This window comes from Copidosoma floridanum, unplaced genomic scaffold, assembly GCF_036245765.1.
Source record: "Copidosoma floridanum isolate Cflo_tuat_1 unplaced genomic scaffold, Cflo_Japanese_pri ptg000032l, whole genome shotgun sequence".
Lineage (NCBI taxonomy): Eukaryota > Metazoa > Arthropoda > Insecta > Hymenoptera > Encyrtidae > Copidosoma > Copidosoma floridanum.
Window position 1 is genome coordinate 2,214,427 of NW_028321909.1, and position 24,598 is coordinate 2,239,024.

Here is a 24,598-nt window from a genome sequence, read left to right on the forward strand (position 1 = left end):
TTGTACTGTCTGAAAAAAATATGTACACGTAAGAAATAATGTAAATACTTTTTCATAATTTCTTTAACAGCATGTCATACACAATCAATTGTAAAATCAAGGTATACAATGCAGCACTGCGTGCTGTTGGTAACCCTAGTCCGAGATTAGGAGACATTTAGGGCCACAGCGAGCGAGTCAACTTTTTTTTAAATTTTCTCTTTTAAAAAACCAAAAGTGATTGTCATTAGTATCAAACTTACCGCGTACAAACGTAATAATCGTGAAAAAAAAAAAAAAAAAAAAAAAAAAAAAAAAAAAAAAAAGAGTCAGCTAGAAAACACGACGTATATACTTTATCGCCGTTACGCGTAAGCCCATGTATTTAAAAACATAGGCTCCGGGCACTCCAGCTCGTTTGCGACGCGCACACGCACTGGATACGTGCAACATATTATGTAGCGGTTCCCAATCAGTTGGCGTCATCACCGGCGTCACGCTGTATCCGTTACTATAATATATTTCTTTTTTTTCTTCATTGGACCCCGGATCGACACACATGCCTATTATTATGAGACACAGAGTGCCTTTTCTCTCTGTACGGTCGGGGGGGGGGGGGGGGTCGGTACGATATATTTCACCTCGTTATCGAGCGCCCGATAGCGTGAAACCCGAGCTCTTTTTCCCTCTGGGTTGCGCGCAAACGCATATATAATTATATACACGTGTACACGTGGAATGCACACCCATTAAAAATTAATTTGCGCGAGAGAGCTATTATTGTTTTGCAAATGCGGGATATACGAGCGCGTGAGTGTACTGATGCTGCGTCGCGGATGTGAGCGGCGGAAATGAGCGTTTATTTTGTATTATTGTTTCGATGCAGCCATGTGTATATACTTATAATATACATACATATATGTGCATTATTATTGGGTTGCGTTTTTTCTTTTTCCTGTGCGTAATATACGTGGGCACATATTTTCCGGACTGAATGATTATGACGATCGCTTCGAGTTCCGTGATCGAGCCGCGTTGTTACTTATTACTCTGCTCCTTTTTCTCCAACCGTTTACCTTTTATTGTATATTATTTTTTTACCCCGAGGTTTTTTAAGCGGTAGCAAAGAGCGTGTCCAGAAAATCGATAAAAGGATCACTGTATCATGTTTAACTGGATATTTACTTGGGGGATTCCTTTAGGACGGTGGGGCGGCGATTTTAGACTCCACTGGAACCAGCATCCCAAGATCACTAGATCGCCTGTTACTTCTCGTTATCATCATCCCTCGGATGCGCCAAGTGTACTCGGGCCCTGAAATGAAACAAAAAAAATTTCTCTTTCACTAAGGTCCAAGATACAAAAACTGTTTTACAGAAGCAGAGACATTATTTTTAATAGTCATGAATACTGAAATCATAGCAATGGCGTAAAATTCCTCCCCATACAGGTACGCTACGTGAAAAATAAATGTAAACAAATCTTGCTTGTTGCTCATCCCCAGGAAACTGAAATCGAGAATGTTGATACCGTGTAATGTTTATCGAGCCAATGTGGCGAAACGAAAATGAAAAAAGTCCAACTCGCATCGCTCGGGATCAAAATAAACAAAAATCCTCAGCTGCGTACGACGGAGATAAAACACGAGGCCACAAAGTACGCGGGTGTCATTCGTATCAGTTCCGCGAACCTGCAACTCTTGTGAGCCAGCTTTTTTTTTATATCTACTCGAGTGAGCTTCCGAGCTCGACGATAAGGTTTTTCATTCGACTGATTGGCGGGACATTAGAGTCCAGAATCATTTACAAGAGATAATCTCGTGTACAATCGTTCCCCGAAATTCACACCAATTTCCACGTACACCACCTAGTCTTTTGTACTCTGTTTTTTTTTTTTTTTTTTTTTTTTTTTTTACCAAAAGTGTTGAACGAGAGTGGAAAAGTACTTAACAGTCATCAGTCACTCGATTGGGAAAGTGGAAACCACGTCACTCACACATTGATTTAAAGAAAACACTTTTTTTTGGCCTTTCAGCTTTATCGATCAGCAGGAAATTTTACTGTTTTTCACTAGCCATTGGAGGCTCTTCTAAAGTTTGAAGCATTTTTTTCAAAACACAGCCACTATGAGAGCACCATTTAGTTCTTTTGGTGTCGAAAACTTTTTTTCACAGACCAAACCTCGCGCGTCTAGCTGTTATACTTCGTTAGTTTGCTTTATGTGCTCTACTCCGGCAACTGCGCATTTTGACTTTTTAATGGAACGTAAGTGTGAATATTCATAAAAGAGACGAGGGGAATTTGGTATGGCTTTGAATTTTGCAGCGTCGGACGTTGTGGGCTGGTATTTTATATGACACGTATTTATACGTCAGCAAATAAATGCGAGGGAAAAAGTTTCATGTCAACGGATACATGGGAATGCTGATAATGAATAAAAAATACTTTGGTATGAAGTTGATACATTTAATTCAGCGATGCAGCTTGTATTTTTTATGAAGTTTTATGAAATCAAGTGTTTCTATTGCGGAATACCTGATTATACACGCACACACACTTTGGCGAGCTTGCACTCAGATTCACAAATCAAAAGAATACGTCGACTCGGTTGAATTTGACAAGAAAGTAAGCACAGCAAAAGTTTTTAATTAAACAAAAAAAAAAAAAAAAAATCAATGAGGATAACTTCGAATGAAACTTTTTATTCGTTGTGTGATTGTTTCAAGCTTAGACCACGCGCTAATGATTTCAATGATGGTCGGCTTTTGTAAAAATAAACTGTTTGTACATGAATCATTACGATAGCCATACTTGGATTTTACAAAATGTAGTTAAAATTACATAATTTCATTGAACTATCTTTGGTTTAGACAAAACATAAAATTTAAATGTAAATGACGGTAATAAATGGTCAATACTATTTTTCAATTCAAAGTAGACAATATTATTAATACTTGAATGGTTCTAATAAAATTAAGAGATGTTGCCAAATAATCATGAAACAAGTATTTCACACTATTTTAAAATTTTACTCTTCAAAGTGGTTTCCAGAACATAAAGAAACTCACGAAATAGATATACGTTGAAATTTTTCATGCGAGCACGTGAATAGCTCTGAAAATTTTCGAATCATCTTCTTATCCATCTGTTTATTTTTACTGTACACATCAAGTGTGCTTTGCTCGCTCATTAAAAAATTTTGTATTTATAATAATACATGTTTGGATGAGTAGTTTTTTAATACATAAATAGTACTGACACTGATTATTAAATGTTTCTGGATCCACAATGCTTCAAGTAACACCAAAATGAAATCAAACAATTATCCTTTAAAACTAAAAAAAAAAAAAATTTACTTTCCACATATTCTCATCAAAAATACAAAGAGTCAATGATTCATTGTTGGGAAAAAAAAAAATTGTAGGAACACAACGTGAGGGCGATAACGATAACGCCTTAAAATATATCTTCTTCCTCGCAGTAACAAAAGATCTCACGAGTGCGTACAGTGGTGGAAGCAAAAAAAAAGTTCAAAGCGACGTACCATACCCAAACTGTATATCTAGAGCAGCAGAGCAAGAGAAAAAAAAAGAAAAAAAAAAGAAAAAAAAAAAAGAGACTAGAGGCCAGCGAACCAGTCGAGAACAAGTGAGAGCCACAGGCAGCAGCGCAGCTTTTAGAGCGCGAAATCGAAATTCAAGAAAAACTCCGGAGATAGGTTTCGGTGTCGCCACGGGAGAGAGTCATTGAAGAAGATATTATTTCCGAGGAAGAGAGAAAAAGTGCACCGCTTAGCACGACAGCTTCAGCGGAGGGATAATTTTCGAGTTGCCCAAGTATCACCTCGGCCATGTACTAATAAAAATATTGAGGGCGAGAATTACTTGCGATGAGGTAGGTCTATAGCAAATGGGAGCAGAGGAGGGTCAGGAGGAGGAAGCGGTGCGCGGTTAATTAAGAGGTTATCTCCTCTTGCGTTTACTGGCGTGAAAACTTTGAAACGCCTTAATCAAGAGGCAGGGTTTTGAATGTTATTATGATTTTTTTTTACGTGAAGGGACATTTACTTTTGAGGATTTTTCATGGACCGAAATAACTTTGAAATAAGTCTTGAATTCTTTCAAGCACAAACATATACCTTCAAGTGAAACGGATTCGTTGAAAAACAGTAAAAATTATTACATAACATACTTTTTTTTCTCCAATTAATTAATAAAAACTATTTCAAAACATGGTTGTTACTACAGTTGTATATGTTTCGCGTAATCTTGATGATTACTACTGCATCTAAAATTATTGATAAAAATGTTTGCATTTTATTAGTCAATAAGCATATCACGCAGTTACAAGAGAACAAAGTTTTGCTACGTTTTTTGACTTACATTTTGTCTCAGAAGGGAAAAAAAGTAAAAATCTCACCTATGCAATATTTATTGCCAATGATTCATACGTTTGAATATTAATAGATAAATAACGATTAAAAAACTTTTTAGGTACGACTACATTTTTACCAGAGCAAAAAAAGTAACTACTACTTATGAAAACACGTTACACTTGTGCCACAAGAAAAATGTTACCAGACCTAAGACTGCATAACCCTACAAAAATTAAAACCAGTTTTTCCGTACAATTTTTTAAGTGAATATTTTCGGTCCAAACAAAGTCAAGAAAAAATGCATAAAATAAAAATAAAACTTTTAACCATGTAAGTATGTGTGGACTCAAAAAGAGGTAATCTTTTTATAATAGTTTGAAAAATCAGTTTTTTTTTTAGTATATCTTAAAAATTGAAAGACTTGGGCATTTGGCTGCAAAACGAAAGTTATAGGCCTCAAAAAATACCTCCCTTTTTTTGATCGTTTGTTTTTATTAGTTTAAAAATTAAAAAAAAAAAATATTAGAAAATAACAACTAAAAAATCAGTTTTTTGTTACATCTTTTATAATAACATTAAAGGTTTTTTTGTGTAGTCGTAAAAAGTAGTAGATCTCACTAAAATATAACTTAATTTATTTCGTATCCTACAATTTTATTCGAATTGTAATGTTAATGGTATAAAAGGTAATGAATATTTGAAACCAATAAAAAATAGGGTTTTGACGACTGAAGTAAAAAGTTGACATTATACTTAGTACAAAGTTGTGAATAAAAAACTTGTAAATCTTTAAAAAATACAAATTTGACATATTTTTATGTACACTTTAACGTCTTGTTTCATAACTTATGTTTTAAATCTATGTATGGTTAATGAAAGTCGTAGATCTTATTGTACGATTTTGTAGTATACATATTTATATCTAAAATGTGATTATTACACGGTCAAAGATTGTTTTTAACAGATTTTCGTGTTTTAGGAGAGTATCAGAAACGTTCAATCGCTAAAACTGGATGCATATTTTTTATTTGTTGCTGTTACAAGAGAGGCAAAAGTACTGGAAAACCATCTGTTGTAATATTTTTTAATGTTCATACACTAATACGTACATAATAGACGATAAACCAGGGCACTGTGATTACTGCATTTATAAAGTTAATATATTTTTTTCCTCTGTAATATACATGCTATTACGAGTGTTATTACACAATATTTATTCTATTTATAAGTACACAAACCCAATGTGTCCGATTTTCAAGACATAAACATAATCTCTGGCAGCATCAATAATAATGTTTCCAAGTCATTTTTGGAAAATATTTAGGTAGCTGCTTCTTTTCCTTTAGTTTTTTTTGCAAAAATTTTTAAAATTGCAGCATTACTTAAATTGTTACAATTTCTTAGACTATTTGAAAAAAAAAATTTATAATACAGAAGAAAAACTTCTGTTTATACTTTGAAACAAACAAAACTCGGTAAATATGTTGCAATATTAATGGAAAAAAATTTTTGCTTGGGATTATTTTCTAAAAATACTATTAAAAAATCTTAATTTTCATTATGTTATTTAATTGAAATTAGATCACTGATTATTAGTGGATTTCTGGTATTTTGACGTTAACACGTAACACATTACCAATGTTTTACTAATAAAAAATATGCATCCAGTTTTAGCGATTGAACATTTCTGATACTCTCCTAAAACACGAAAATCTGTTAAAAACTATCCTTGACCGTGTAATGATCACATTTTAGATACAAATATGTATACTACAAAATCGTACAATAAGATCTACGACTTTCATTAACAAGTCGCTAACTTGTCAATAATTGAATTTTCCTTGTTCAACTAACCAATGCAGCACATCAAAACCGGATATAATAAAATTTAGTGTCCAAATTTTGACTGAAGCATTCAATAAAGAGCATATTTATATTCATTTATGTGATAAGTTCTAACGACTGTAAAATTCTGATGGTTGTATGATCGTCGGTTTAAAACAGGATGCGGGCAATCACATATTGTATGTCATTGAAATGAACTGCAATTTCAAGTGGGGGTCTCAAAAATGAATGAACTTGAAATCGTAGAGTAAGTGCAGACATTTGTTATTGGCTCATTTTCTCAACAGTGTCACAAGGACATGAAGGAGTTTTAATTTATGAACTTTAGTGCAAAAGTGGGTATCAGGACATTTTTAAGATTAAAACGAAATTTCATCAAATAAAGAAACAATGTACTCTTTGTCCCATTTGCAGTATATTAATTTAATATCACATTTTATGTACAAAACTATGATTATTTGGCCTCAAAATTTTTGAAAGAAGATGCGAAAATCGAACAGCATAGATGTGTACGACACAAAATAATATTAAGATATCTCTCTCGTCTTCGGAAATTTGAATACATGAGAAAAAAAGGGTAAAAAAATGTTAAAATACAAAATTGTATGATAAAATACACTGTGCACATTGCGGCAAAAATTTGAACTTTGATACCCAATTCCATTTAAACTATACGTGGATAGTGTGTGTTAACCCATGTTATTCGCTGTGAGGATGAATATACCAGCAGCGCTCCAGTGGATTTTTTCCAAGACCCGAACGTGTCCTGAGCAGATTGTTGTGCCGTGATACATACGGACTCGGTGACATAAATATTCATTGCAATTAATTGAGAGCTCGTGGTACTTTGCACTTATAATACATAAAAGTTTATGTAATGAGTTATCCATAAAAAATTTTTTAACCTATCACAGTGCTGTGTATCACCAACAAATATGAAGGGCGATGACGCGGATGACACAAAAAGGTTATGGGCATATACATGTGTAGATACGTGTGTGTTTCTCTGTGTGTGGTTGTCGACTGCAGCCGCAGAGCCGCTGTGCCGACGATGGCAACGACTGTACACTGTGTACACTTTGCTTTTTGTAACTAAAGCAAACACATACTAGAGTTACTGTCACCCAATTATTAAATTTTTCATGAATAACTCATTGCACTAACTTTCATATATTAAAAGTCCGGCTCGGAATTTGGGTTGTCGAAGTACCAACTTTTGCCCAAAATGCATAGAGCGAATATAATAGTTGAGACTTTAGAGCAAATTGATTAATATAAAAAAATCATGTGCGATTAAACACTTTTTTTTTCTTCGGAACATTATCCACGTTATAATTACATGTTTTTTCTGGTAATACATGCATTGATAAATATATAAGAGCATTATAAACAATACTATGAATTTATATATTTTTTTATAAATTTAGACATTTGTTAGAATATGATCATGCTTGACAAGGCAAAAGAAATGAATTCTTGCTTAATTGGTATGGTGATTCACTAGTGAGTCAAATATAATTACCATGGTTACTCAACTATAATATTAATAAAACTATTCAAAAGGTGGTATAATAAAAAATGGTTATTGTATCTAACTGTGCAGACGTTGTAAATGCGCTATTAAAAATATGGTAGCTAATTACTTTGAACATAAAACGAATTAAATTAAGTCGAACATTGTAATCAAAAGTTTACATTTGAGTAACTAAATGTTGAATATTGGTTCTGACAGTGACAAGCTAGAAGTGAGTCATAATACGTAATGTGAATAAGCAAGTGTAGCTTTTTAAAGAAAGTTGTAAGGTTCGATTGACGGTTTCTTTTATGACCATATACTCGTTTTAAGTGACACAAAATTGTATTTCAGTTATACAATGTTCGAATATTTATTAAGGAACAAAAAATTGGCCAATCCATACACACACACACACACACACACACACACACCTGTATGGTGCACAGTTCAAGTTAAACTGGGCCGTACTCTGAAGTCGCATTTTAATGTCAGAAATTGATTTTGGTAAAAAATTTCGAGTAAGTATAACAAATGACTAGTTTTTGCTGGCAGCCTGTTACTGCAATTTCCCTGTTTACCGACTAGTCGTTTGTTATACTTACTCGAAATTTTTTTAAACTTTTTACTAAAATCAGTTTCTAAAATAAAAATACGACTTCAGAGTCTAGTTGCATTGAAAACAAGGTGTCTGTTGTACAGAATGCAAGAAAAAAAAAATATTGATCTCTATCAATTTAAATTGAATCGCCCGCTGAAGCTTTGACTGGCATTCTCCAGACTGCAGGTTTCCCATGTACAGGCACCCTAAACGTCCCGCAAGTTCAGGAAAATCACGCGCGATTGTTTTGATTTGAAATACGAAAAGCCTGATTTACATGTTGGTACTTATTACTTTTTTTTAAATTATTTGAAATACCTGAACGCATTTACGAACTTTTTTTAGCTCCTACACAACTTTTTAATTTTTTACTTCCAGACTTGAATATTTTTGTCACGGTATTCGAAATAATTTAAAAAAAATTAATACCAACATGCAAATCAGTTTTTTTAAATTTCAAGTCAAAACATACCGCGCGTGGTTTTCCTAAACTTACGGGACGTCCATACGCGCCTTCATCTAATCGCATCCTAAATTATATAGCGACGACAAACAGACAACCTTTTAACACAGCACTGTACTTCTACACCTCGCCACGTAGGAGAAAAACCGCATCACTCGATAATAAGAACTTTTCTCTTCTTTTTCAAATGACAGCAAAACTTGCAAACTTCGCGTCCTAAACTTTAATACAAAAAAAAAATAAAATAAAATAAAATAAGATCGATCAGCTGTGACAACAAACGACATTAGGCCGTCTCATTGTCACTCATCCCTATAACTAACAAAGAAGTGATTCATCCCATTTGAAGTTAACAAGCCGAAGAGAACAAGTGCTCCTTCGATAAGACACGCGATAGAAGAGCCTCGAGGGCAAGAAACTGAAAAATATTTCTCCAGAGCTCCAAACTCAGTCTGGTCTAATACAAGCTAGTAAAGCTCTCTGTCTCTCTCTCTTTCTTTGTGCTTTTACTCGGGTAGACCCTTGTCAAAGGTCATGCCCATCATCGAATAATGCAACTGTGTAAATCATGCTCAAGAGAAAGAAAAAAAAAAGAAACTGTATACTGATGCATGGTATAAGACTTTTATCAAAAATAAAAAAAGTGTGACAAAAAAAGATAGAGGACTTTGATCGATGAGGAGGATTTTTTTTTTTTCATCTGCAACGCAAGTATCCAACATAGTAAACTTTTAGTGTACAACAAAAAGCGAGAAAAAGTATAGGGTGAGTTTTCACGGTCAATTCACTCATCTGCGGTTTATAAATAACAGGGAAGGAAAAGGACAATGACGTAAGCGGCGCTGCTTCGGTAAAACACCATCGCCCGATGTTCGTCATTCGACGTCACTGATTTCTCGTCGGCCGTACACACGCGTTCCTACACTAACACGCATTCAAAACTATTCATGTCATGACTCTAAAGTGCGTATTAAAAGAACTTTGTAATGGTATGTTGCCATAAAAAATGTGCTCATGCGTGTGTGTGAGGTATGCTCGGATGAGTGTATACGCATCAAAAAAAATCGATAACGCGTACACCCATGAGGATAAACACGCGGAACTTTGAAAGACCGCGAGCGAGCACAGACAGTATATAATAAATATCTAGTTTGCGGAAGTTACACCGTCTTGTCTCACACTTGTACTTAAAAAAGCTCTCGTAAGGTGAGTCGCGTGAACGAATATGCACATTATATACATACAATAATGTAATGCTGTTTGAGTTCTTGTACGGCTGCCCCACTGTATATACTTACGTGGCGGGTCATGCTTCATTTTTCTTCTTTATGACATTTCAAGCGCCCTTCTTTTACTTTAGCACCACAGCATGTACACCTAGCTGCAGGTATATTCCCGATTGTTGTGTAGCTTGAGTCGAGGTGTTGCAACCTCTTGCTGTACGCTACCACCGCTGAATATTTCTGCTCAACATTTTGTGGAAACTAAAAGTATACCGATCCAAACGTCTAAGCGTACGTTTTTCCTTTTTTACTGATACAACGTTCCATCCTTGGAAAATATAATGCCTTCAGACGACAAATTCACAACAAATGGGCGCACTTTCATAAAGACAGCGGGTGCACAACTCGAGGCACAACTGACACTAAGTTTCATTTCAACTCGAATTTCAAGGTTCGCCGATCCCAATGAGTGTAGGGGTAAGTGTACCTATCTCCGTGGCACCTACTGAAAATTCCAACTTAAACGCACCATAAAAAATGGTATACTAAAATTTTTTGGAATATTTTTTTTTTTAATTTTACATAATCTCTTACGGAATATTTAAAAAAATTTTATGAAGCTAAAACTGCAGTAGAATATTTTTAAAACGAAATAAAAACGGTATGCTGGTATTACCGTGGTTGTGTACCTATTACCGTGTACGTATTACCGCGGATGTCCCAATCACCGTGTCCGTATTCCCGTGGGTGAAGAAAGTTGTATTTGCGGAAAATAAAAAAAATGCAAATTTCACCTACATTTTCTACATGACTTATTTATTGTTTTAAAAAAATATTACTTTTTTTTGTACTTGCTTATTCATTTAGTAGGAATATTATACATTTTTGAGCACTCAGCAATAGATTTTCCAGAATAGATACTTTTCAAAGCTATTTTTAATGTCTCTGGAGAGTAAAACTTTTTGTTTTTCTTTATTTCGATCGATTTCTTGCCTTTCTTACCTTTTTTAGTTTTCTTCATCTTGGTTACGTTAGATCGACGTGCTTACCTACTAATTGTTTACGCGTTAACTGTCGTGCGTTCTGTAAGTATAGGGTTATGTTTACGTACGCTCACCGCGGAAATACGTACACAATCAGTTAATGAGCGCGTTGTACCGAATACCGTGGAAAATAATTATTTACTCAAAATATACACAAATGTTTCTGTTTGAATTGCATCTACATTAACGTCATTTTAGATTATTAAAATTGAAAAATTATTTTATATGAAACATTTCTTATTTTGAGCAAGTAATCATCAGTTTTTCAAAATCCACGGTAATAGGGCAGAGCACGGAGATAGGTACACTTACCCCTAGTTCAATGTTATGATTTTCAAGCTAATTGGCCCCAGGGAGCTCTGCACAGTGCCACGTGTACACACACCTAACGAAGTATAAAATTTTGCTTCCAAGATTTATTGTCTCTTGTACATATTATTCACTTTCATTCATTATACAGTTGGAAATTTATATATGTGTGTACATATACGGGAGCCAGCTTGACCACAGATTCAGCGTTGTCTTTTAGGAGCCAATGAGACAGAGGCCAAGGCACCATTGATACACATACTTGTCACGAGAGTAAGATTTTCAATGGTCATTCACACATATGAGACGTTGCGTATGGAAAAGTCTCGGAAGAAATTTTATCTTATCAAAATCTATGAGTTTGCTTTGCCGTGAAACGTAAACAATAAGCACTGCTGGCTGGTGAGGAATGATATTTTGATTTGTTGAGAAAACAGTTGCTTAGTACGTTAAAACGGCATTTTAGAGAAAAACAATAATGCAAAAGTGTGTAATGCAGAAAAGTTTTTTTTTTTTTTTCATCAGACGTTGATGGCGAGTACGGTTTTTGGTTTTTTTCTCTCCGAAAAAATCTCTGGTTCAAAATCACAACGTTGTTGTAAAAAGACGAGATTATCCACCAACATAAACATTACTTGTAGTTGATCCATAAATTTGTTGCGTACACACCTTGATTTCACACGTTTGATTAAATTTCATCAAAATAAAAAAAAAAACCCCACCCCGAGTACTTTCACCGCAGCGCTCCAAGGGACAACGTTTAGTAACATTTCACGACAAAGTGTTCAATACAAAGTAGCAGATCTAAAATAAAATCAACTTTCATTTAAGACTGTACATTTATATACCTAATGCCTAATTCCATCCTCTAAACGATGGTAATTTGAGTCAATTAACCGAAAAAGTTGACTACACGCACTTTAGAATCAAAACTTGTTAACGCTTCGGCAGAGGATTTGTACACGGTATAGTTTTGCTTCGATGAAACCATTGTAACCATATGATAAGACACGCATTTATAGCACTCGTATATCTGGCTATTTTTTCGTGATAAATGAAATATTTATGACCCGTACTTACTCCTAAACCGCAGAACAAGCAGAGTCAAATTGAAAGAGATACTCGAACCCTTAAATCAACATATATGTATTATACACTATAGTCTATACAGCTATTGAAATGAAAAAAGAGTACGGGTGGGGCATAAGTATACAGGTAGATATACAAATCGTGAAATCTCGAAGCACACTAATCCCTACTGCCGTGTTCAATTCCTCGTCTTGCAGAGTACCAGCCCAGAAACCGATCGCAGGCTCTAATCCTTGCCATATCACACGTGTAATCCCTCACGTATTTGTGTGCGTATGCGCGCAATGTATGTACATGAAGGTGCACTGCTTCAATCGCTTTTTCCTTAAGCCTTAGAGCCAACCTCGGTGTACAGACTGTACGTGCTTGTATACAAGTACTGTGAAAATACTCGACTTGAAGGGGGTTCTGTATAGGTACAACAGTGGGTGATATAGTAATAATAGTAGAGTACCTTATTCTCTTGGCTATTGGATAATTTTAAGCAAAAAGTAGACGCGGAAAATGACGGGGGGGGGGGGAAAGCCCGAGCGCACATATACGTTGTCGCCGGCAGAGACAAACAGTGTATTTATAAGCCATACTTATTCCGTATGTACCACGGCATCGCGTGTGTTTAAAGCTGCGCGGGAGACCATAGCCGTCGTCGTCCGTGACTTTTGCCCCTTTTCTCGATGTACCACCACGACGTTGGAACTCGCGCTTGGGGAGCCCAAGGTTTAAATATAGTCAAAACGAAGCTATATCAGGAGGCAGGGAGAAAAAAAAAATTCGTACAACTTGTCCATCCATACCTGATGCGTCTAATCGTATACTTGGTAAATGTTTGGACAACAAAGAACAACGTTAGGGTGTAGCTTATAAAGGCATTGAATGATTTTTATTCCAAAATTAATTTATTTAATTTTTAAGTGTAAAAGGTTACACCGATACCTATATTTTAGATCTATTATTATTATAATGTGATGATGAGTTTGTGTATATAACACAATTATGTTCAGTTACGTCAACTTCATAAATGTTTATAACTTTATTTTTTGACCAATCTCACCTAAACCGCACCACGACTCTTTTCCACGGCATAATTTAAACGCCCACCAAGTGAATTTGGTTCACAATCATTAGTGTCTCAAGAGCTCCTGATGTCAAAAGAACCCTCGTCGGCTCGTCCGATGATATACCTTACACTTACGCGCACACTGTGGAGTCTCTCACTTATCGCGCGTATGTGTGTTTGTGGATAATCTTTTAAAAAACATACGCGCGCGCACACATGGCAGTGGCGTTGAAAACTAACTGTGAGAAATTCGGGTCGTATACGCGTGTTGTAACTCTTCGTTCCCTCGAGTGGCAAAGTACAAGAGTCTCTTTGAAAAAAAAAAAAAGAGGGGCGACAGTGTCCCTATCCCGTTCTTCTTTTGTTACTCCTGTGTGCGAGAGCGTGGAAATTTATATTTTCCTTTTTCTCGAGGAACATCAGATGCGCAGTCAAAAGGACTCTCTTCGCTCAAAAAACTTTTCTTTTTTTTTTTTTTTTTCGTTTCCAATTTTGAATTTTAATGATTCCGAGTATGATTATTGAAATGTTGCCAAATTCGTTTGTGTGGTGACGATAATTGGACTGTAATGAAGTTATCCGAATATTAGGTTTTGGAAGAGCAAGAAAAATGTCACTGTTGGATAAACTTTTCAAACCAAAACATTGAAAAGTAAATGCCTGGCTTTTAATGATAACATATATTTTATGTACAAACAATATACAAATACATACAATATATTGGAATATGGGAATTCACACGTTTTCTTGGAGTAATCGAAAACTGAGTTCAGATCTGCAAAAAATTACAGGAAATAACATTTTTAAGCACTTAAATACATAACCGAATGGGTACTTACGGTGATAGAAGAAAAGTGAATTGAAACATAATGACACTTGTTCACTAAATTGTTGTATTTCTTAAACTTTTTCTACAAAAGATTAAAATTGGAAAGGGGGAGGGCCGATTTTTGATGTTTTAACCTTAAAATGACCTTCGAATCACTTTGAACCTGACGTGGTAGATGTCAACGGATATCAGGTTCGTAATCAGCGACCCCAAAAATCATATTATACCATAAATCACCTCAGAATATATGTTTGATAGTGTCAAATCTCTCGAAAATATCATTCGCAAGTAGTGGTGTTCCTATTCCAAGGGGTGGGGGTGGGGAATGGTCCGTTTAAGGTGGAATCAACTTCGTATATGATTATAAGATACTGCCATGATTTTTTAAGTTTTTTTCAGATTTTCGTGGCCCAAAAATTGGCCCTTCCCCCTTTTAGCCACTTACTTAAACGTAAAAAAATGTAAACTTTTCTAAATTGTGACTCTAGGAAAAGACTGCAAGGTAATTAAATGCAACGAGAATAAGCTTGAAAATTTTGTGTTTAACTTTAGTGTGATATCAATGCACTTCTAGCCGAGTTCCTAGCGATGTACCAAGAGTGAAGCATCAAAAAACATCACACGAACCCCAAACTCGCAAAAATAAAATAATGATAAAGACAGAGTTCGTAATCAACTTGAGGAAGGAGAGGAGAGAGAAACCAAAATGTTTTACAAGAACCAACAGATACAAAGTGCTTCTTCTTCGCGGAAAAACGACTCCCCCGTGTATGATTTTTGCTTTCTCCGCCCGCACCTTATGGCCCGTCACGTTTGTAACGGGCCACTCGGTATTCCACTCGCCTCCAGTCGCGTGTGCTGTCCCCTCCCCTTCCTCTCGATACCTGGCGCACCGACCGCTTCCGCTTCTCCTCCGCCCGGGAGGAGCCGCGACGCCCATCGCATCGAATGAATTAGACGCGCTACTAATCGAACGCTATACTACACGTGCACCCTGCCTCTCGGCGTTGGAGATCAGAGTGCCCCTTTGACGCTTAGGTGGTGCTTTCTATGGGCTCCCCGCTGTGGGGGACTCGCTCGAGAACACTGCAGAGCGTATGGGGGTAATGTGGACCACCGAGGTGCTACCATCGAGTTTGGTTTTTAAAAATACGTATGAGTAATAAGTACTACTCGAGAAAGACACGATGGTGTGGCATTTTTTTTCTTCTTCAGTTTCGCTTAGGGACGAAAACGATGCCTAAGTTCTCACGCGCTGCTCACCCATCGATCGGCGAGCGCGGGGCATTAATTGATGACGTGTGCGGATATTTTACACGCGGGTCGCATGAAATTCGGAGAACGGAAGTATATAAAGTTACCGAGGCACGCATCAACGGTCAATGTGTGTTTCAACAGCCGTCGATTATTTATTTCAACGTGTATTTACGAATCGAGTCCACCAGTGGGAAATTTATTTGTCGATTATACGCTGCTATATATTATAACGGAGGAGGAAAAAAAGAGTTGCAGGATACGGGACACACAGTCCAGAAAGGACTTTTGTTCATCTCGTAAATGCATGTAAATTAAGGGAGTTCTTTATTTGAGGATCTGGGGCAGGGGGGTCGGGGGCGGGGAGGAAAAATGTGGACTGGATGTAATCTTAGATTCACAGGATACCTACAGGCGTGTACATATATGTATGCGATTTCAACACGGGGGATTAATCGAGCAAGAAAAGGTTATTCCCTCCTCGTTGTTGTGCTTAAGCTTGTAGTTTCTCGTTTCACGGTAGGTATATACATATATGCGCATTCACGTATTATTATAAGAATATATATATGTGTGTGTGTGTGTTTGTACGTGTACTCGAAAGACGGGGTAACGCGATTTTTATCCGTGAATACGTGCTCTGTAATTTCATCGCAAATAGGCGAGCGTTTTACCCCTTCCGTTCCGCCTAAGCACACAAGCTTTTTTCTTTTCTTTCTCCAGCTAAGTACATTACAATGCTTTTTTATTACATAACGAACTGTTACTTTTTTTCTCAATGATGTTTGTTGTACGTACAGAGCGCGTATATGTAAAAAAGTGCTTGTTCTTACTTTTGAAAATCGTAATATTAGTTCAGTTTGTGCATTTCGTTACCAACGCGTGATGGAATAAAAAGACGTCGGGTAAGTATGCTTTGCATTAACTAGATTATTTTTTTTCATTGAAAGAAGGAAAATGCTTCTAATTTGTGATCCAACTATAGCGTGGTTGCGTGCCAGGGGCATTAATCAAAAAAACCTTTGAATCCCTGGAGTAATTTCAGGGAATTTCAATAGAGCGTCCATCATGCGGATGATAAAAATTAACTAAAGGATTAATTAAGCGCATTAATTAGGTTTCATTTTAATCAATGGTCACATGGTAATTAAAGTGATCTTTGAAGCGGTGACTGATTTTTTTTGCTTGTTTAAGCTCAAAAAGACTTTTGATGGCGCTGGCATATTTTTACGACTCTGCACAAAACAATACTTGTACCAATTCAGATAAGAATTTCATTTCGTCCTATTAATTTCGGATTTGATTCTTTGAATGAAATCAAAGTTCTAAACATCACAGTAAGTGAACGAAAAAATCTGCTCAAACCGGTGGCAAGTGCCACAATTAATTGTTGTTTTAAAGTATATTTGTTTGAAGGCAGTTGATGACTGGAAAGTTAGAGTGATGATTGTATAAAAAAAAACTGGACATGTTTTAAAATATTTATAAGCATGAGATGAAAAATCGTGATCAAAATTGAACATTTACATACGATTGATGCGGATCATATTTTACACAAGTTTCATGTTTACAAATATTTTGTAATTCAGCTCTGTTACCCATATTACTATACACAAGTTTCGTATAATTTTGACATTAAGATTATGTCTTTGAGTAACTTACAAAAAACATTCCACTGTGTACCCAAATATGTAATAGTATTTGGAAATATTTGCAACGTCAATAGGTTGCATCCGCTTCTACGATACCGGAAGTTAAAAAAAAATATGAACCATGCAGATGACACAAACATACACTATATAACAATAGGTACTAAGTGCACTAGTTACCTCTTGAAAGAAAAAAGTAATTCAGAAAATATGTTGGCTTCTTATTTCATTTATAACCTACGGTGACATGAAATACCCGCATCTTTCAAATAGTTATGTCAATGCAATTATAGTAGAGTTAAGGTATTAGATTCGAAATGAGGAATTATGTGTACTAGTCAGGTAGCAAGAAGTTGGAAAAAAATTATAATCATGTAAAATTGGAAGGGCTATCTATATTAACTGATCAATCCTTTTCTGTTCAAAAATTGTTTAAAAAATTTATTTTTTCATTGTTACCAATCGTCAACATAATCTTTTTACAAGAATGAATCGATGTGTTTTAATGACAACATAAAATAGAGTATTTAATTTTCATATACAAAATCTTGAGAACAAAAAGTATATACAGATGAAACCATCCCCGAGCGACAGTATTACCTACAACCTCATTTACAGTAATAGAAAAACTAGTTCTGTTACATACCAAACCAATTCAGTTTATCAATAAGATGTTGGATCATGTAACTAAGAAATTAGTTTTGATTAAGTTATATTCTATATTCGAATAAATAATCATAAGGAATGAAGCCAAGCGTATCGTTAGAATTTCACAGCCTTTTGTTTTATGTACAAGAGGTTGTAAACCCTTACTTGGAAACAATTTTTTCTTTCTTGGTTTGGATTTTTATTTTATTTTTTGAATAAAAAGATTAATCATATTATTTTTTTTTTTATTTTAGAGACAACGGCACTCGTGGTTAGTAAGAGGTACTTTCGTCTCAGTGAATCGAGTAACTATATTTCGTAAAAAAATTCTTCATTACCTTTTTGTGTTGAAAAAAAAATAGCTCTTGATAATTCAAGATGTATATGAAACAGGTCACGTACAACTACTTCAATTCATCGCCACACCTTCAGTCGCATGATACTCCTTACTCCAAATCTCGCGTGGACAACTTTGTGTTCCAGAGTAAGAATTGTACATTCAACCCCTTCTATGACCTCGTTTCGAGAAAAAAATGATAAATAAGGTACTATTTTACATAGTCATGCGTCCAGTAGTGCTTATGACGAGAATAAACTTTATCAATAATAAACATTTTCACTCGAAAAGCGTCTCTTAAAACAACTTCAGAGTTCACGATATTCTCAGATAACCCAGTTCATAAAATACTTAATCCTGCCGATCGACCTACAACCTCCGACGTAGGTATTTTCGGTTTGAAAATCCACGTCACCCTAAAGCAGCTGTTCAAAATCCAGGTGATTTAAAAATAGCAACAAACATCCAATTCGCTCGTCCACCATCGAAACGTATTTGCGGAACTCTCGTCTCCCCCTTACATTACTCAGATAATATTAAGTACGTACAGTACCTACCAGATCTAAAAAAAAAAAAAAAAATATCTAGATCACCGGAACAGCGAGTGTCGATATCTCCAAAGTGTATGCACTGCATGGATTTATAAAACTTTCAAAAGTAGTCAGAGCTATACGCATATATATTATAAGTATACCCATAATACTACATCATAATATATATGCCATGCTGCTTTACACGGAGAATTCAATCAATACCACCGAAGCGGCGCCAACAGCGGAGACATCATTTCTGCCGGAAATAGAACAGTCGCACCTCCAATCTCCAACTGAATTTTACCACACGTATATACGTGTATAATACAGGAGTCTATATTATACGACTGCCCACAGTATAATCCCCCACGACTTTAATTAAAATTTTTCGTCGTCAGGGATTATTTTCAAATTTTCAAACGTACGCTCTCTGCCCGTGAAATTAAAGGTATACATGAAAGACAACAATCCCATGTCCGTCCTTGCACATATATGTGTATTTTTTATACACACGCGTTCTTCTATTTCATCGGGTTTCAAAGAGGCAAGACTTAACGAAAACGACGACGAATAACTAAGCTCCCCACACGGGGAGGGTTTGCTTGAGTATACATCTTCTTTTTTTTCCAAGTGAATCGAAAATAAGTATATAAACCATCTCGCATGAAAGAGAGCGGAGATGCATCTCTTCACAAGGGTGACATTGGCGTGAAAAAAGAAAAAAAAACAAAAAAAAAATATGTACTTGATAGCTACAAGCTGAGGAGGTACGGTACTTGGGAGTTGTAGGCCATGGGATAATTCAAACACCAAACGCGGAACGCTGAAAGAGACCTAGGGGGTGCCCCCGCGCCCTTCGAAAAAATCAATAGTCCAACCACCCCTTGGCTACTACGAGCGAGCTATATACATCTACTGCTCTCTGCGGCTGTAGCTCCTGTGTATATATATATATATATATATATATATGTACGTATACATGTATGTACGGGGCTGTTACGCGCCACCCCTAAAGCATACGCGCACACGTATGTATATATATGTACTTGTATGTACACGTATGTATATGTATGTATATATATGTACACACACCCGGTCCTCCTCCCTCCCCTTAGTTATATACTTCCATGTGAGTTTTTTCTCTCCTCGTGTTTTTACATATATATACCCGATGCCTGTTTGACCCCCTTGACGACGATGCTTTTACGTGTATATTATAGTATATAATACATGTAGGTAGACGATGCATGTGCTTAATGAACGACGACGGCGAGGAGGGAGTCTCTCTTTTTTCGCATTCATGGAAAAAAAAGAAAAAGGACGCCGAGCAAATCTGGGGCCTAGGTACAAAGTGAGCAATAATCGCTGCGCGATTACCGGGTGGGCTTAGCCCATTTTCCCTCTCTTTGGGTATAATATGCCCCACAGTACGTGCCTACAGGGCTATACGAGAGAGAAAGTTTCGGCTGATGCGAGGGCTTTTTTTTGTTTTGCCCGCTGTCATTAAGAGCGCGAACGGCCGTTGAGGTTCTGCCTTTGGGGTTACAGTATATATAACAGACTATTATCCAACCCTGAGTTTACTTTTACTTCAAAGAGGAACCGACATTTATAGGTGTAAGAATCCCTAAAGTTGGCGACACGATCCGTCCTGCCAACCAAACTTGCTGGTTTATACAATTCAAATACCTACATGAACGTTCGAATTCATTTGCAAATGTTTAATGTTTACTGTGTGCAAGTGTGAGGCGCCATCTGATGCCACAATAGTGCAAATTTGCCAGATTCCAAGGACTCATTTGCATTGTCGGTTGCAAATAGGGCAAGTTTAAGGACTAATGGCGACACTGAGCGTCAAAACTTTGTGAATCGCGATAAATGCGTGAATATCGTATAAGCTGTTCATAGTATCAAACGCAAAAACAAAGACAACATCAAAGTCAGTATTATAACCTTGATTTTTTATTTTTATTTTTTATAGCTACGGTAATATTACAATTTAGAATTACATTAAAATAACATTGGGGTGGGGCACTGTGGGTTAGAACTTAACAACTAATTCTTAATCCTAAGTCGGAGTCGTGGATTAAATTCCAGTGAAGAGCATCAGAAAAAAATCTGAGTGCCCCAACTGGAAATCGAGCTCACGACCCCTTGAGCTATGTTGTATAAAGTACCAGTTGAGCCAACGACGAGCTCATAACCTTGATTTAATTGTATCGAAGCAGAACCAACTGATCCAATCGGTAAAGTGAAGCAAGTAGGTATACTCGTGTATATTCGTGTTATTTTATTAACTGTCAGTCATCTATTGCATTGTTAAGTTTAACGTATTTTTAATTAGTAAGGTACTGATCATACACTTAATAGGACCCTCATTATTTTAACGCTCGGTAACGACGAGTGGTTGGAAAATCGTAAAAAATTGAATGATCCACAGTGAATAATGCACCAAGTCCTCAAAAGTCCTCGAACTTTGTCCTTTTCTCTCACTCTAGGCTCTGCTGTCGTTTTCATTTACCCCCTCCAACGACTTACACACAGAGAATACAAACTCATACTCCGTCATTGAGTTCTTTTATAGGTCCAAGTATGAAAACGCATCCACGACTTTTTGCTGGCATTTCATACCGGTGGCCCCAAGCTTTACTCCGCTTTACTCGGGTGGAAGAGACGAAAATCCACTATACAGCACTATATACGCGCGCACAGCGTTGACGGAGATCTGATGAAGACAAAGGGCTGAAAACTATAATGATCGTATCCTCGGTCGGGTTTTCAGTGCGATCGAAACAATCGGCGGGAGGAGAATTTAGACTTTCGCAGCGCACCATGTACGGAGCGAATGGATAAAGTGAGAAAAAAGGAAGGGACAAGAAGAAGAAAAAAGCAGCCTTACGCGGGTGCATCAAAAAAATTACGGAATAGAAGTTTGACGAAGCGCGTTGCGCATGAAACTCGGAGCTCACGGAACGTGCGTCAAACTTATACTTACTTGTGTAATATTTTGCAAAAGCAGTGCACTGTGCACATATACATTATATAATATACAGTCGACCTGAGGGGTGCAGCCGGGTAGGATACAGCGAAAGAGAGAGAGAAAGGAGGCGCCGGCACGGCTGTTGCTATGAAGGGTCGAATTTTCCCACCCCGCTCGAAAAGTCACACTCTCTTTCTCGCTCTCTTTTCCGTCTCCATCGTCGTATGCATATATATACGGTGCAGCGGCGCGATATTAAACGCGCACTTGGCATTTAGCCGCTTCCACGGGGTACGTACAAATGAGAGAGATAGAGAGAGAGCTCGCGCATGTGTGCGAATTTTCAAATGTTTGTTCTCACATTTATGTATAGGTGCAACATCATCGGCTGACAGCCGATTATTGACATGGGTATAAGTACCTACAGCTGCAACACAGCGCGAGGAGGGACACAAATGCGTCGAATGAGACAAAGGGATGACACAGTGTGGGGGGATGTCGAACGAGATTAATGGCGTTCTACGACCCGCGTGTTTATATGTACATGCGGTGGTACTGCTGCTGCTTCTGGTATAGGCAAATATAGGTACACAGAGTTAACTGAATGAGCCGTGTAATAGGCGCGCTTGTGTGGATGATGCGTTGATTGCAAAATTGTGGCTACGGGATGATGGAAGCTGTGTTGTTGTGGTGGTGTCGACGAGGGGGGTACAGGGATGGAATTTTTATTTTTTCAAAAAATTTTCACGCCCGCACTTTTACGAGCCGGAAAGTGAGCCGGAAGAATAATACGTGGATACAGTAAATTCACGGTGTGGCAGGGAATGCATGAAGTGTGTGTGTGTGTATACATACAAGTATATATATATATATATATATATTATGTACACAGTTGGCTAGCGTGGGGTTCCGTTGTGGGTCAATATTACTCCCATGCGCTGAATGCGTATACAGATGGTTTTGGATGGATTTATGTATATAGCCATAAAATTATGTAAATAGATCGTTGCATTAGGTCGAATCCTTTTGTTGTAACACGTTACTATATATCATTTGTTTGCTTGAAACTAATGGTAACTTATTCGATCTTTCTGGACTATAAATATATCCCCAGTCTGGATTCGGTACGTGCCTTCATTTTCTGACCAAGGGTCGTGTAAGGCATTATATATCACAAGCAGAGGTAGTACAAATTAATGCTCAAGACGCACGTCCGCCACAAAGCAAAGAAGGTGAGCATATACCTACACATTGATCTGAGATGTTGTTTACATTTAGCAAGCTGTATATATTGTATATGCTATTACTATTTTTATTTTTATCCCGAACTTTATACACGAGAACCAAAGAGAATTTTCAAACTATTTGTGCAAACTTTTTAAACAAATGTTGACACTAAGTAGATTAGAAAAATTCATCCAAAGATCCATCTGGTTAATTAATACCTTCGTTCATGCTCCATCACATGGGTCTACGAGAAATTTTTGATTGACCTGCACATAGAAATCCGCATGGGAAAAATTCCTCGGAAAGTTTTATAAGCGTTGACTTTACTCTTGGAGCACGGTATTGGGGGGGGGGGGGTCCACTTACAATTTTCGTTCACATTGAAAATCTACAAGAAATATTTCCCAAGAAATTTTTCCTCCTTGATCAAGAGGAAAATACCGAAGGTGTTTTTACATTCCTGGTAGAGAACGTGTAAAATCAGAAAAATTCTAAATGGACTCTTGTAATGGGGTGGGGCAATGTTCCCACAGTTCAGAATTGGTGAAAACACGGCCCCTCTTCACATCGTGAAGCAGCTTATAAAGGTTAGGTGATTGAGAAGAGGTTGCGAACCGACATATTTTTAAAATTATCGAAAGACAGTGGACAGTGAGTGCTTGGGTACACAGGTATGAAGTTATACTTTTATGAAATTATATGGCAGACAGTATAATTATGAATATAAACATACCTTCTATTAAACGATATTGTGTACGAAAGTGGTGCAATTATCGTTGGAATGAGTACACCTACGTTAGTTGGGTGTGGCTTCACTAAATATTTTAATATTTAATAACTGAACAATTATAAACAATATATTATGGCTTAATCCAATATAAACAAAATGTAGGCTGGGCAGTAGTATAAGACTATGCGCTTTCATCGAATCTTCCGATGATTTATAAAGAACTTCTTACCATCTACGCTGATTACATCTCTAAAGTCACGCTCACGCTCACATTTGTCATGTACGCTCACACATAATAAATACCCAAAAAAATTTCAGATCTTTTTTGTATGTTTAATTTTAAAAAATTGCAATGTAACATGTAACCTTATGGGAAAATCACGTAAAATTGCATTTATATGATCTGTAGAAACCTCCCAATTTTTGTTATAATAAAAGATTACTTTTAGATAACTCTATTAAATTTTTAAATAGATCCTCAAGTTATTATTTTTTTTTTTAACAATACAAGAAAGAAGTGGTCAACTATGCGTAAAAGCGTGTATGTGAATACATCCACATGAGAAAATTAATTGCCAGCGTTGCATATATTTGCGCTCCTCTCACCTTTCTGAACTTTACCCCCGCTAACTGTGATGAACTTTAATTAAAAAATTATCAGTATGGCAAGGGCGGCGGAGGACGAAAGAGGAGTACTATGTAAAATCCACTTCTGTCACATATTTTCTCGAGGTCAGAAATCTGAAATCAATGACTCGCTCTCGCGCATAACGCACCTATAAAAGTATAACTTCAAAAAAGCTTTTAAACTCTTGTAAGTCTTTAAGAATTAATTTTGAAATCATTAGAAGTCCTTTAAGACCATTTCATAAGACTTTAAAGTCATTTACAAATAAATTGAATGTTAGTCGTGTG

General features: G+C 36.5%; 1 protein-coding gene across 3 annotated transcripts in view; it reads right to left on the bottom strand.

Moving 5' to 3' along the window:
• The window catches only part of Src64B (Tyrosine-protein kinase Src64B), a 78,211-nt gene that overhangs the window by 16,628 nt on the left and 36,985 nt on the right, over positions 1–24,598 (bottom strand). For all 3 annotated transcript variants that reach the window (XM_089597251.1, XM_089597250.1, XM_089597249.1), the window contains exon 2: positions 1,165–1,293. The gene's annotated coding sequence lies outside the window, so the exon portion shown is untranslated. The remainder of the gene's footprint in view (positions 1–1,164; positions 1,294–24,598) is intronic.